Genomic DNA, 10,481 nt, shown 5'->3' on the forward strand with positions numbered 1-10,481 from the left:
TTCTGATAAGTATATGTTGACATATTGTTGATCAGAAATGACGTAGAATTTCTGGAAAGCATATAGGGTTATTTGGAAAGTGTTTTCAATGGAAAGCCTGGATTAAGCTACTTGAGCATTGAGCATCAAGATCTATAAGGATAGATCAAAATGCTTAATGGTACTTTCAAATGAGCACATACCTTGACATGATCTTGAAGTTGTTCAAGATGGATCAGTCAAAGAAGGAGTTCTTGCCTGAGTTGTAAGGTATGAAGTTAAGACTTAAAGCTCGACCACGGCAGAATAGAGAGAAAGGACGAAGGTCGTCCCCTATGCTTAAGACGTAGGCTCTACAGTATGCTATGCTGTGTACCGCACCTGAAGTGTGCCTTGCCATGAGTCAGTCAAGGGGTACAAGAGTGATCCATGAATGGATCACAGGACAGCGGTCAAAGTTATCCTTAGTAACTAGTAGACTAAGGAGTTTTCTCGATTATGGAGGTGATAAAAGAGTTCGTCGTAAATGGTTACGCCGATGCAAACTTTGACACTAATCCATATTATTCTGAGTAGTAAACTGGATTCGTATAGTAGAACAGTTATTTGGAATAAGCTCCAAATAGAACGTGGTAGCTACATCTAGGAGATGACATAGAGATTTGTAAAGCACACACGGATCTGAAAGGTTCGGACCCGTTGACTAAAACCTCTCTCACAAGCAACATGATCAAACCCAGAACTCATTGAGTGTTAATCACATAGTGATGTGAACTAGATTATTGACTCTAGTAAACTCTTTGGATGTTGGTTACATGGCGATGTGACCTGTGAGTGTTAATCACATGGCGATGTGAACTAGATTATTGACTCTAGTGCAAGTGGGAGACTGTTGGAAATATGCCCTAGAGGCAATAATAAATTAGTTATTATTATATTTCCTTGTTCATGATAATCGTTTATTATCCATGCTATAATTGTATTGATAGGAAACTCAGATACATGTGTGGATACATAGACAACACCATGTCCCTAGTAAGCCTCTAGTTGACTAGCTCGTTGATCAATAGATGGTTACGGTTTCCTGACCATGGACATTGGATGTCGTTGATAACGGGATCACATCATTAGGAGAATGATGTGATGGACAAGACCCAATCCTAAGCCTAGCACAAGATCATGTAGTTCGTATGCTAAAGCTTTTCCAATGTCAAGTATCATTTCCTTAGACCATGAGATTGTGCAACTCCCGGATACCGTAGGAGTACTTTGGGTGTGCCAAACGTCACAACGTAACTGGGTGGCTATAAAGGTACATTACGGGTATCTCCGAAAGTGTCTGTTGGGTTGGCACGAATCGAGACTGGGATTTGTCACTCCGTGTAAGTGGAGAGGTATCTCTGGGCCCACTCGGTAGGACATCATCATAATGTGCACAATGTGATCAAGGATTTGATCACGGGATGATGTGTTACGGAACGAGTAAAGAGACTTGCCGGTAACGAGATTGAACAAGGTATTGGGATACCGACGATCGAATCTCGGGCAAGTATCGTACCGATAGACAAAGGGAATTGTATACGGGATTGATTAAGTCCTTGACATCGTGGTTCATCCGATGAGATCATCGTGGAACATGTGGGAGCCAACATGGGTATCCAGATCCCGCTTTTGGTTATTGACCGGAGATCGTCTCGGTCATGTCTGCATGTCTCCCGAACCCGTAGGGTCTACACACTTAAGGTTCGATGACGCTAGGGTTATAAAGGAAGCTTGTATGTGGTTACCGAATGTTGTTCGGAATCCCGGATGAGATCCCGGACGTCACGAGGAGTTCCGGAATGGTCCGGAGGTAAAGATTTATATATGGGAAGTCCTGTTTTGGTCACCGGAAGAGTTTCGGGGTTTATCGGTAATGTACCGGGACCACCGGGAGGGTCCCGGGGGTCCACCAAGTGGGGCCACCTGCCATGGGGGGCCACATGGGCTGTAGGGAATGCTCCTTGGTCTACATGGGCCAAGGTCACTAGTCCCACTAAGGCCCATGCGCCTAGAAGGGAGAGGGGGCACACCCTAAGGGTAGATGGGCCCTAAGGCCCATATACCCTGCGCCTCCCTCTCCTCCCCCTTGTGGACGCCACCCCTTGGTCATCTAGGGCTGCCGCCCCCCCTAGGGGTGGGAACCCTAGAGGGGACGCAGCCTCCACCCCTTCCCCTATATATATGAGGCCTAGGGGGCTGCCCAAAACACACGTGATTCGATCTCTCGTTGGTGCAGCCCTGCATCTCTCTCTCCCTCCTCTTCTGTGGTGCTTGGCGAAGCCCTGCAGGATTGCCACGCTCCTCCATCACCACCACGCCGTTGTGCTGCTGTTGGATGGAGTCTTCCTCAACCTCTCCCTCTCTCCTTGCTGGATCAAGGCATGGGAGACGTCACCGGGCTGTACGTGTGTTGAACGCGGAGGTGCCGTCCGTTCGGCACTTGGTCATCGGTGATTTGAATCACGACGAGTACGACTCCATCAACCCCGTTCACTTGAACGCTTCCGCTTAGCGATCTACAAGGGTATGTAGATGCACTCTCCTTCCCCTCGTTGCTGGTCTCTCCATAGATAGATCTTGGTGACACGTAGGAAAATTTTGAATTTCTGCTACGTTCCCCAACAGTGGCATCATGAGCTAGGTCTATGCGTAGTTTCTATGCACGAGTAGAACACAAAGTAGTTGTGGGCGTTGATTTTGTTCAATATGCTTGCCGTTACTAGTCTTATCTTGATTCGGCGGCATCGTGGGATGAAGCGGCCCGGACCAACCTTACACGTACTCTTACGTGAGACCGGTTCCACCGACAAACATGCACTAGTTGCATAAGGTGGCTGGCGGGTGTCTGTCTCTCCCACTTTAGTCGGATCGGACTCGATGAACAGGGTCCTTATGAAGGGTAAATAGCAATTGGCATACCACGTTGTGGTCTTTGCGTAGGTAAGAAACGTTCTTGCAAGAAACCCATAGCAGCCACGTAAAACATGCAAACAACAATTAGAGGACGTCTAACTTGTTTTTGCAGGGTATGCTATGTGATGTGATATGGCCAAAGGATGTGATGAATGATATATGTGATGTATGAGATTGATCATGTTCTTGTAATAGGAATCACGACTTGCATGTCGATGAGTATGACAACTGGCAGGAGCCATAGGAGTTGTCTTTATTTATTTATGACCTGCGTGTCAACATAAACGTCATGTAATTACTTTACTTTATTGCTAACCGTTAGCTGTAGTAGTAGAAGTAATAGATGACGTGACGACTTCATGGAGACACGATGATGGAGATCATGGTGTCATGCCGGTGACGATGATGATCATGGAGCCCCGAAGATGGAGATCAAAAGGAGCAAAGTGATGATGGCCATATCATGTCACTATTTGATTGCATGTGATGTTTATCATGTTTATACATCTTATTTGCTTAGAACGACGGTAGTAAATAAGATGATCCCTTACAACAATTTCAAGAAGTGTTCTCCCCTAACTGTGCACCGTTGCGACAGTTCGTGTTTCGAAGCACCACGTGATGATCGGGTGTTAGATTCTAACGTTCAAATACAACGGGTGTTGACGAGCCTAGCATGTACAGACATGGCCTCGGAACACATGCAAACACTTAGGTTGACTTGACGAGCCTAGCATGTACAGACATGGCCTCGGAACACAGAAGACCGAAAGGTCGAGCATGAGTCGTATGGCAGATACGATCAACATGAAGATGTTCACCGATGTTGACTAGTCCGTCTCACGTGATGATCGGACACGGCCTAGTTGACTCGGATCATGTAATCACTTAGATGACTAGAGGGATGTCTATCTGAGTGGGAGTTCATAAGATGAACTTAATTATCCTGAACATAGTCAAAAGGTTTTTGCAAATTATGTCGTAGCTCGCGCTTCAGTTCTACTGTTTAGATATGTTCCTAGAGAAAATTTAGTTGAAAGTTGATAGTAGCAATTATGCGGACTAGGTCCGTAAACTGAGGATTGTCCTCATTGGTTCATAGAAGGCTTATGTCCTTAATGCACCGCTCAGTGTGCTGAACCTCGAACGTCGTCTGTGGATGTTGCGAACATCTGACATACACGTTTTGATGACTACATGATAGTTCAGTTAAACGGTTTAGAGTTAAGGCACCGAAGACGGTTTTTGAAACGTCGCGAAACATATGAGATGTTTCGAGGGCTGAAATTGGGATTTCAGGCACGTGCCCACGTCAAGAGGTATAAGACCTCCGACGATTTTCTTAGCCTGCAAACTAAGGGAGAAAAGCTCAATTGTTGAACTTGTGCTCAGATTGTCTGAGTACAACAATCGCTTGAATCGAGTGGGAGTTGATCTTCCAGATGAAATAGTGATGGTTCTCCGAAGTCATTACCACCAAGCTGCTTGAGCTTCGTGATGAACTATAATATATCAGGGACATATATGATGATCCTTGAGATATTCGCGATGTTTGACACCACAAAAGTAGAAATCAAGAAGGAGCATCAATTGTTGATGGTTGGTGAAACCACTAGTTTCAAGAAGGGCAAGGGAACAAAGGGATACTTCATGAAACGGCAATTCAGCTGCTGCTCTAGTGAAGAAACCCAAGGTTGAATCCAAACCCGAGACTAAGTGCTTCTGTAATAATGGGAACAGCCACTGGAGCAGAATTACCCTAGATACTTGGTAGATTAGAAGGCTGGCAAGGTCGATAGAAGTATATTGGATGTATTATGTTAATGTGTACTTTACTAAGTACTCCTAGTAGCACCAGGGTATTAGATACCGGTTCGGTTGCTAAGTGTTAGTAACTCGAAATAAAAGCTACGGAATAAACGGAGACTAGCTAAAGGTGAGATGACGATATGTGTTGGAAGTATTTCCAAGGTTTGATCAAATATCGTACGCTCCCTCTACCATCAAGATTGGTGTTTGCGTTGAGCATAGATATGATTGGATTATGTCTATCGCAATACGGTTATTCATTTAAGGAGAATAATGGTTACTCTGTTTATTTGAATAATACCTTCAATGGTCTTACACCTAAAATGAATGGTTTATTGAATCTCGATCGTAGTGATACGCATGTTCATGCCAAAAGATATAAGATAGTAATGATAATACCACCTACTTGTGGCACTGCCACGTAAGTCATATCGGTATAAAACGCATGAAGAAGCTCCATGTTGATGGATCTTTGGACTCACTCATTTTTGAAAAGTTTGAGACATGCGAACCATGTCTATTGGTGTATATGCATGAAGAAACTCCATGCAAATGGACCGTTTGAACTCACTTGATTTTGAATCACTTGAGATATGCAAATCATGCCACATGGGCAAGATGACTGAAAGCCTTGGTTTCAGTAAAATGGAACTAGAAAGCAAATTGTTGGAAGTAATACATTTTGATGTGTGCAATCTAATGAGTGCTGAGGCATGTAGTGGATATCGTTATGTTCTTACTTCACAAATGATTTGAGTAGATGTTGAGTATATTTACTTGATGAATCACGATTCTGAATTATTAAAAGGTTCAAGTAATTTTAGTGTGAAGTTGAAAGATCGTCGTGACAAGAGGATAAAAGATCTATGATATGATCATAGAGATAAATATCTGAATTACGAGTTTGGCACAAAATTAAGACATTGTGGAAATCGTTTCACAACTAATACAGCCTGGAACACCATAGTGTGATGGTGTGTCCGAACATCATAACTGCACCCTATTGGATATGATGCATACCATGATGTCTCTTATTGAATTACCACAATAGTTTATGGGTTAAGCATTAGAGACAACCACATTCACTTTAAATAAGGCACCACGTAATTCCGATGAGGTGACACCATATGAACTATGGTTTAGAGAAACCTAAGCTGTCATTTCTTAAAAGTTTGGGGCTGCGACGCTTATATGAAAAGGTTTCAGGCAGATAAGCTCGAACCCAAAGCGGATAAATGCATCTCCATAGGACACCCAAAACAGTTGGGTATCGAGCTATGGAGAAGCGATGGTGGGCCTGGATTCCGATAAATGGCTTGAGGCCATATAATCCGAGAGAGGATCCATGTATGAAAACAAAGTGTAGACTTTGGAAGAACTACTTGATGGTCGTAAGGCTGTTGAGTGTAGATGGATTTTAAAAGGAAGACGGACAATGATGGTAGATGTCACCATTAAGAAAGCTCGACTTGTCGTTAAGATGTTTTCTGACAAGTTCAAGGAGTTGACTACAGTGAGATTTTCTCACTCGTAGCGATGCTAAGAGTCTGTTGGAATTATATTAGCGATTACTGCATTATTTATGAAATCTTGCAGATAGGATGTCAAAACATTGTTTCCTCGACGATTTTCTTGAGGAAAGGTTGTATGTGATACAACCGGAAGGTTTTGTCAATCCTGAAAGATGCTAATAAGTATGCAAAGCTCTAGCAATCCTTCTGAGGACTGGAGTAAGCATCTCAGAGTTGGAATGTATGCTTTGATGAGATGATCAAAGATTTTGGGTGTATACAAAGTTTATGAGAAACTTGTATTTCCAAAGAAGTGAGTGGGAGCACTATAGAATTTCTGATAAGTATATGTTGACATATTGTTGATCAGAAATGACGTAGAATTTCTGGAAAGCATATAGGGTTATTTGGAAAGTGTTTTCAATGGAAAGCCTGGATTAAGCTACTTGAGCATTGAGCATCAAGATCTATAAGGATAGATCAAAACGCTTAATGGTACTTTCAAATGAGCACATACCTTGACATGATCTTGAAGTTGTTCAAGATGGATCAGTCAAAGAAGGAGTTCTTGCCTGAGTTGTAAGGTATGAAGTTAAGACTTAAAGCTCGACCACGGCAGAATAGAGAGAAAGGACGAAGGTCGTCCCCTATGCTTAAGACGTAGGCTCTACAGTATGCTATGCTGTGTACCGCACTTGAAGTGTGCCTTGCCATGAGTCAGTCAAGGGGTACAAGAGTGATCCATGAATGGATCACAGGACAGCGGTCAAAGTTATCCTTAGTAACTAGTAGACTAAGGAGTTTTCTCGATTATGGAGGTGATAAAAGAGTTCGTCGTAAAGGGTTACGCCGATGCAAACTTTGACACTAATCCATATTATTCTGAGTAGTAAACTGGATTCGTATAGTAGAACAGTTATTTGGAATAAGCTCCAAATAGAACGTGGTAGCTACATCTAGGAGATGACATAGAGATTTGTAAAGCACACACGGATCTGAAAGGTTCGGACCCGTTGACTAAAACCTCTCTCACAAGCAACATGATCAAACCCAGAACTCATTGAGTGTTAATCACATAGTGATGTGAACTAGATTATTGAATCTAGTAAACTCTTTGGATGTTGGTTACATGGCGATGTGACCTGTGAGTGTTAATCACATGGCGATGTGAACTAGATTATTGACTCTAGTGCAAGTGGGAGACTGTTGGAAATATGCCCTAGAGGCAATAATAAATTAGTTATTATTATATTTCCTTGTTCATGATAATCGTTTATTATCCATGCTATAATTGTATTGATAGGAAACTCAGATACATGTGTGGATACATAGACAACACCATGTCCCTAGTAAGCCTCTAGTTGACTAGCTCGTTGATCAATAGATGGTTACGGTTTCCTGACCATGGACATTGGATGTCGTTGATAACGGGATCACATCATTAGGAGAATGATGTGATGGACAAGACCCAATCCTAAGCCTAGCACAAGATCATGTAGTTCGTATGCTAAAGCTTTTCCAATGTCAAGTATCATTTCCTTAGACCATGAGATTGTGCAACTCCCGGATACCGTAGGAGTACTTTGGGTGTGCCAAACGTCACAACGTAACTGGGTGGCTATAAAGGTACATTACGGGTATCTCCGAAAGTGTCTGTTGGGTTGGCACGAATCGAGACTGGGATTTGTCACTCCGTGTAAGTGGAGAGGTATCTCTGGGCCCACTCGGTAGGACATCATCATAATGTGCACAATGTGATCAAGGAGTTGATCACGGGATGATGTGTTACGGAACGAGTAAAGAGACTTGCCGGTAACGAGATTGAACAAGGTATTGGGATACCGACGATCGAATCTCGGGCAAGTATCGTACCGATAGACAAAGGGAATTGTATACGGGATTGATTAAGTCCTTGACATCGTGGTTCATCCGATGAGATCATCGTGGAACATGTGGGAGCCAACATGGGTATCCAGATCCCGCTTTTGGTTATTGACCGGAGATCGTCTCGGTCATGTCTGCATGTCTCCCGAACCCGTAGGGTCTACACACTTAAGGTTCGATGACGCTAGGGTTATAAAGGAAGCTTGTATGTGGTTACCGAATGTTGTTCGGAATCCCGGATGAGATCCCGGACGTCACGAGGAGTTCCAGAATGGTCCGGAGGTAAAGATTTATATATGGGAAGTCCTGTTTTGGTCACCGTAAGAGTTTCGGGGTTTATCGGTAATGTACCGGGACCACCGGGAGGGTCCCGGGGGTCCACCAAGTGAGGCCACCTGCCATGGGGGGCCACATGGGCTGTAGGGAATGCTCCTTGGTCTACATGGGCCAAGGTCACCAGTCCCACTAAGGCCCATGTGCCTAGAAGGGAGAGGGGGCAAACCCTAAGGGTAGATGGGCCCTAAGGCCCATATACCCTGCGCCTCCCTCTCCTCCCCCTTGTGGCCGCCACCCCTTGGCCATCTAGGGCTGCCGCCCCCCCTAGGGGTGGGAACCCTAGAGGGGGCGCAGCCTCCACCCCTTCCCCTATATATATGAGGCCTAGGGGGCTGCCCAAAACACACGTGATTCGATCTCTCGCTGGTGCAGCCCTGCATCTCTCTCTCCCTCCTCTTCTGTGGTGCTTGGCGAAGCCCTGCAGGATTGCCACGCTCCTCCATCACCACCACGCCGTTGTGCTGCTGTTGGATGGAGTCTTCCTCAACCTCTCCCTCTCTCCTTGCTGGATCAAGGCATGGGAGACGTCACCGGGCTGTACGTGTGTTGAACGCGGAGGTGCCGTCCGTTCGGCACTTGGTCATCGGTGATTTGAATCACGACGAGTACGACTCCATCAACCCCGTTCACTTGAACGCTTCCGCTTAGCGATCTACAAGGGTATGTAGATGCACTCTCCTTCCCCTCGTTGCTGGTCTCTCCATAGATAGATCTTGGTGACACGTAGGAAAATTTTGAATTTCTGCTACGTTCCCAACAGTTTTCGGCACCCCACACAAGGGACATGGGCCATAGTACTAATGTCATGCTAAGATCATTTTTCTTCCCCCCACTTTATATTTCTATTTATAATTAAATGAATATGTTTTAAAAATATAAGTTCACTTTAAAAAATAAAACCATGGATTTGAAAAATACTAACAAACGATAAAGAAATGTTGGCACAGTTACAAAATGTAGATAACTTTCAAAAATTGTTGATGACAATTAAAAAATGTTTATGCATTTACAAAAAATTGTACATGAAATTTTCAAGAAATGTGCACACAATGTACAAAAATGTTTTGCATAGTATAGAAACAATGTTCCGTACCATTACAATTAAAAAAAGTTTGGATGTGTATTAAAGAAAATGTTGACCATGTATTCAAAAGGTTGTTCAAACATGTATTAGAAGAAAAATTACATCGTCAACAGAACGTAAAAAAATGCTTGCTTATTGGTATTCAGAATTGGTTCGTCCCAAAAATAATGTACATGAGATTTTTGAAAATACTCTAGGTTTCACAGAATTGTTTGTGACCTTTAAGAAAAATATTGACACAATGCAAAAAAACTTCGCATGGTTTTAAGAAAATGTTAACTGCCATTTGAAAAATGTGTGTTGCATTTTAAAAGAATATTCGTGTCTTTCCAAACAAATGTCCGTGAAAAAAATGTTTGCGCAATGTAAAAAAAATGTTCTCATCATTTGAATGTTTTTCTATTGCCGCCAAACAAATGTTAAGCGCATATTTGTAAAATGTTGACCATGTTTCCAAAAAAGTGTTCAATACATGTTTACAAGACAAAAAAAATGTATGTCATGTATTTGCGAAATGTACAATGTGTATCGAAACACATGTTCATGTGTACGCTGAAAATATACATTGTGTAGTAAAAAAGTTGCCATGAGTTAAACAATAAAAAATAATAAAACCAAAGTAAAAAATACAAAGAAAACCGAAGTACAAGGAAGAAACAAACCCAAAGAAACAAAGGAAACCAGAGTACACCAAAGAGAGAGAAAACCAAAGTAAAGCGATGAAGAAACAAAGAAAACCAAAGTACAACGGAGAAAAGAAGAAAAACAAAAGAAATGCACAAAACCAAAACAAGAAGCAAGAAAAATAAAAAGGGAAAAATGAAAGAAAAAAATTGGACAAGTCCCTCGAGCAGGCGATCAAACATGGCAATCGAGAGAGAAAAACAATGTAATCAACCGACCCAATTACGACGGGAACGAAA

The sequence above is a fragment of the Triticum urartu genome, chromosome 5A (assembly GCF_056163025.1).
Source record: "Triticum urartu cultivar PI428250 chromosome 5A, HENAU_Tu73, whole genome shotgun sequence".
NCBI lineage: Eukaryota > Viridiplantae > Streptophyta > Magnoliopsida > Poales > Poaceae > Triticum > Triticum urartu.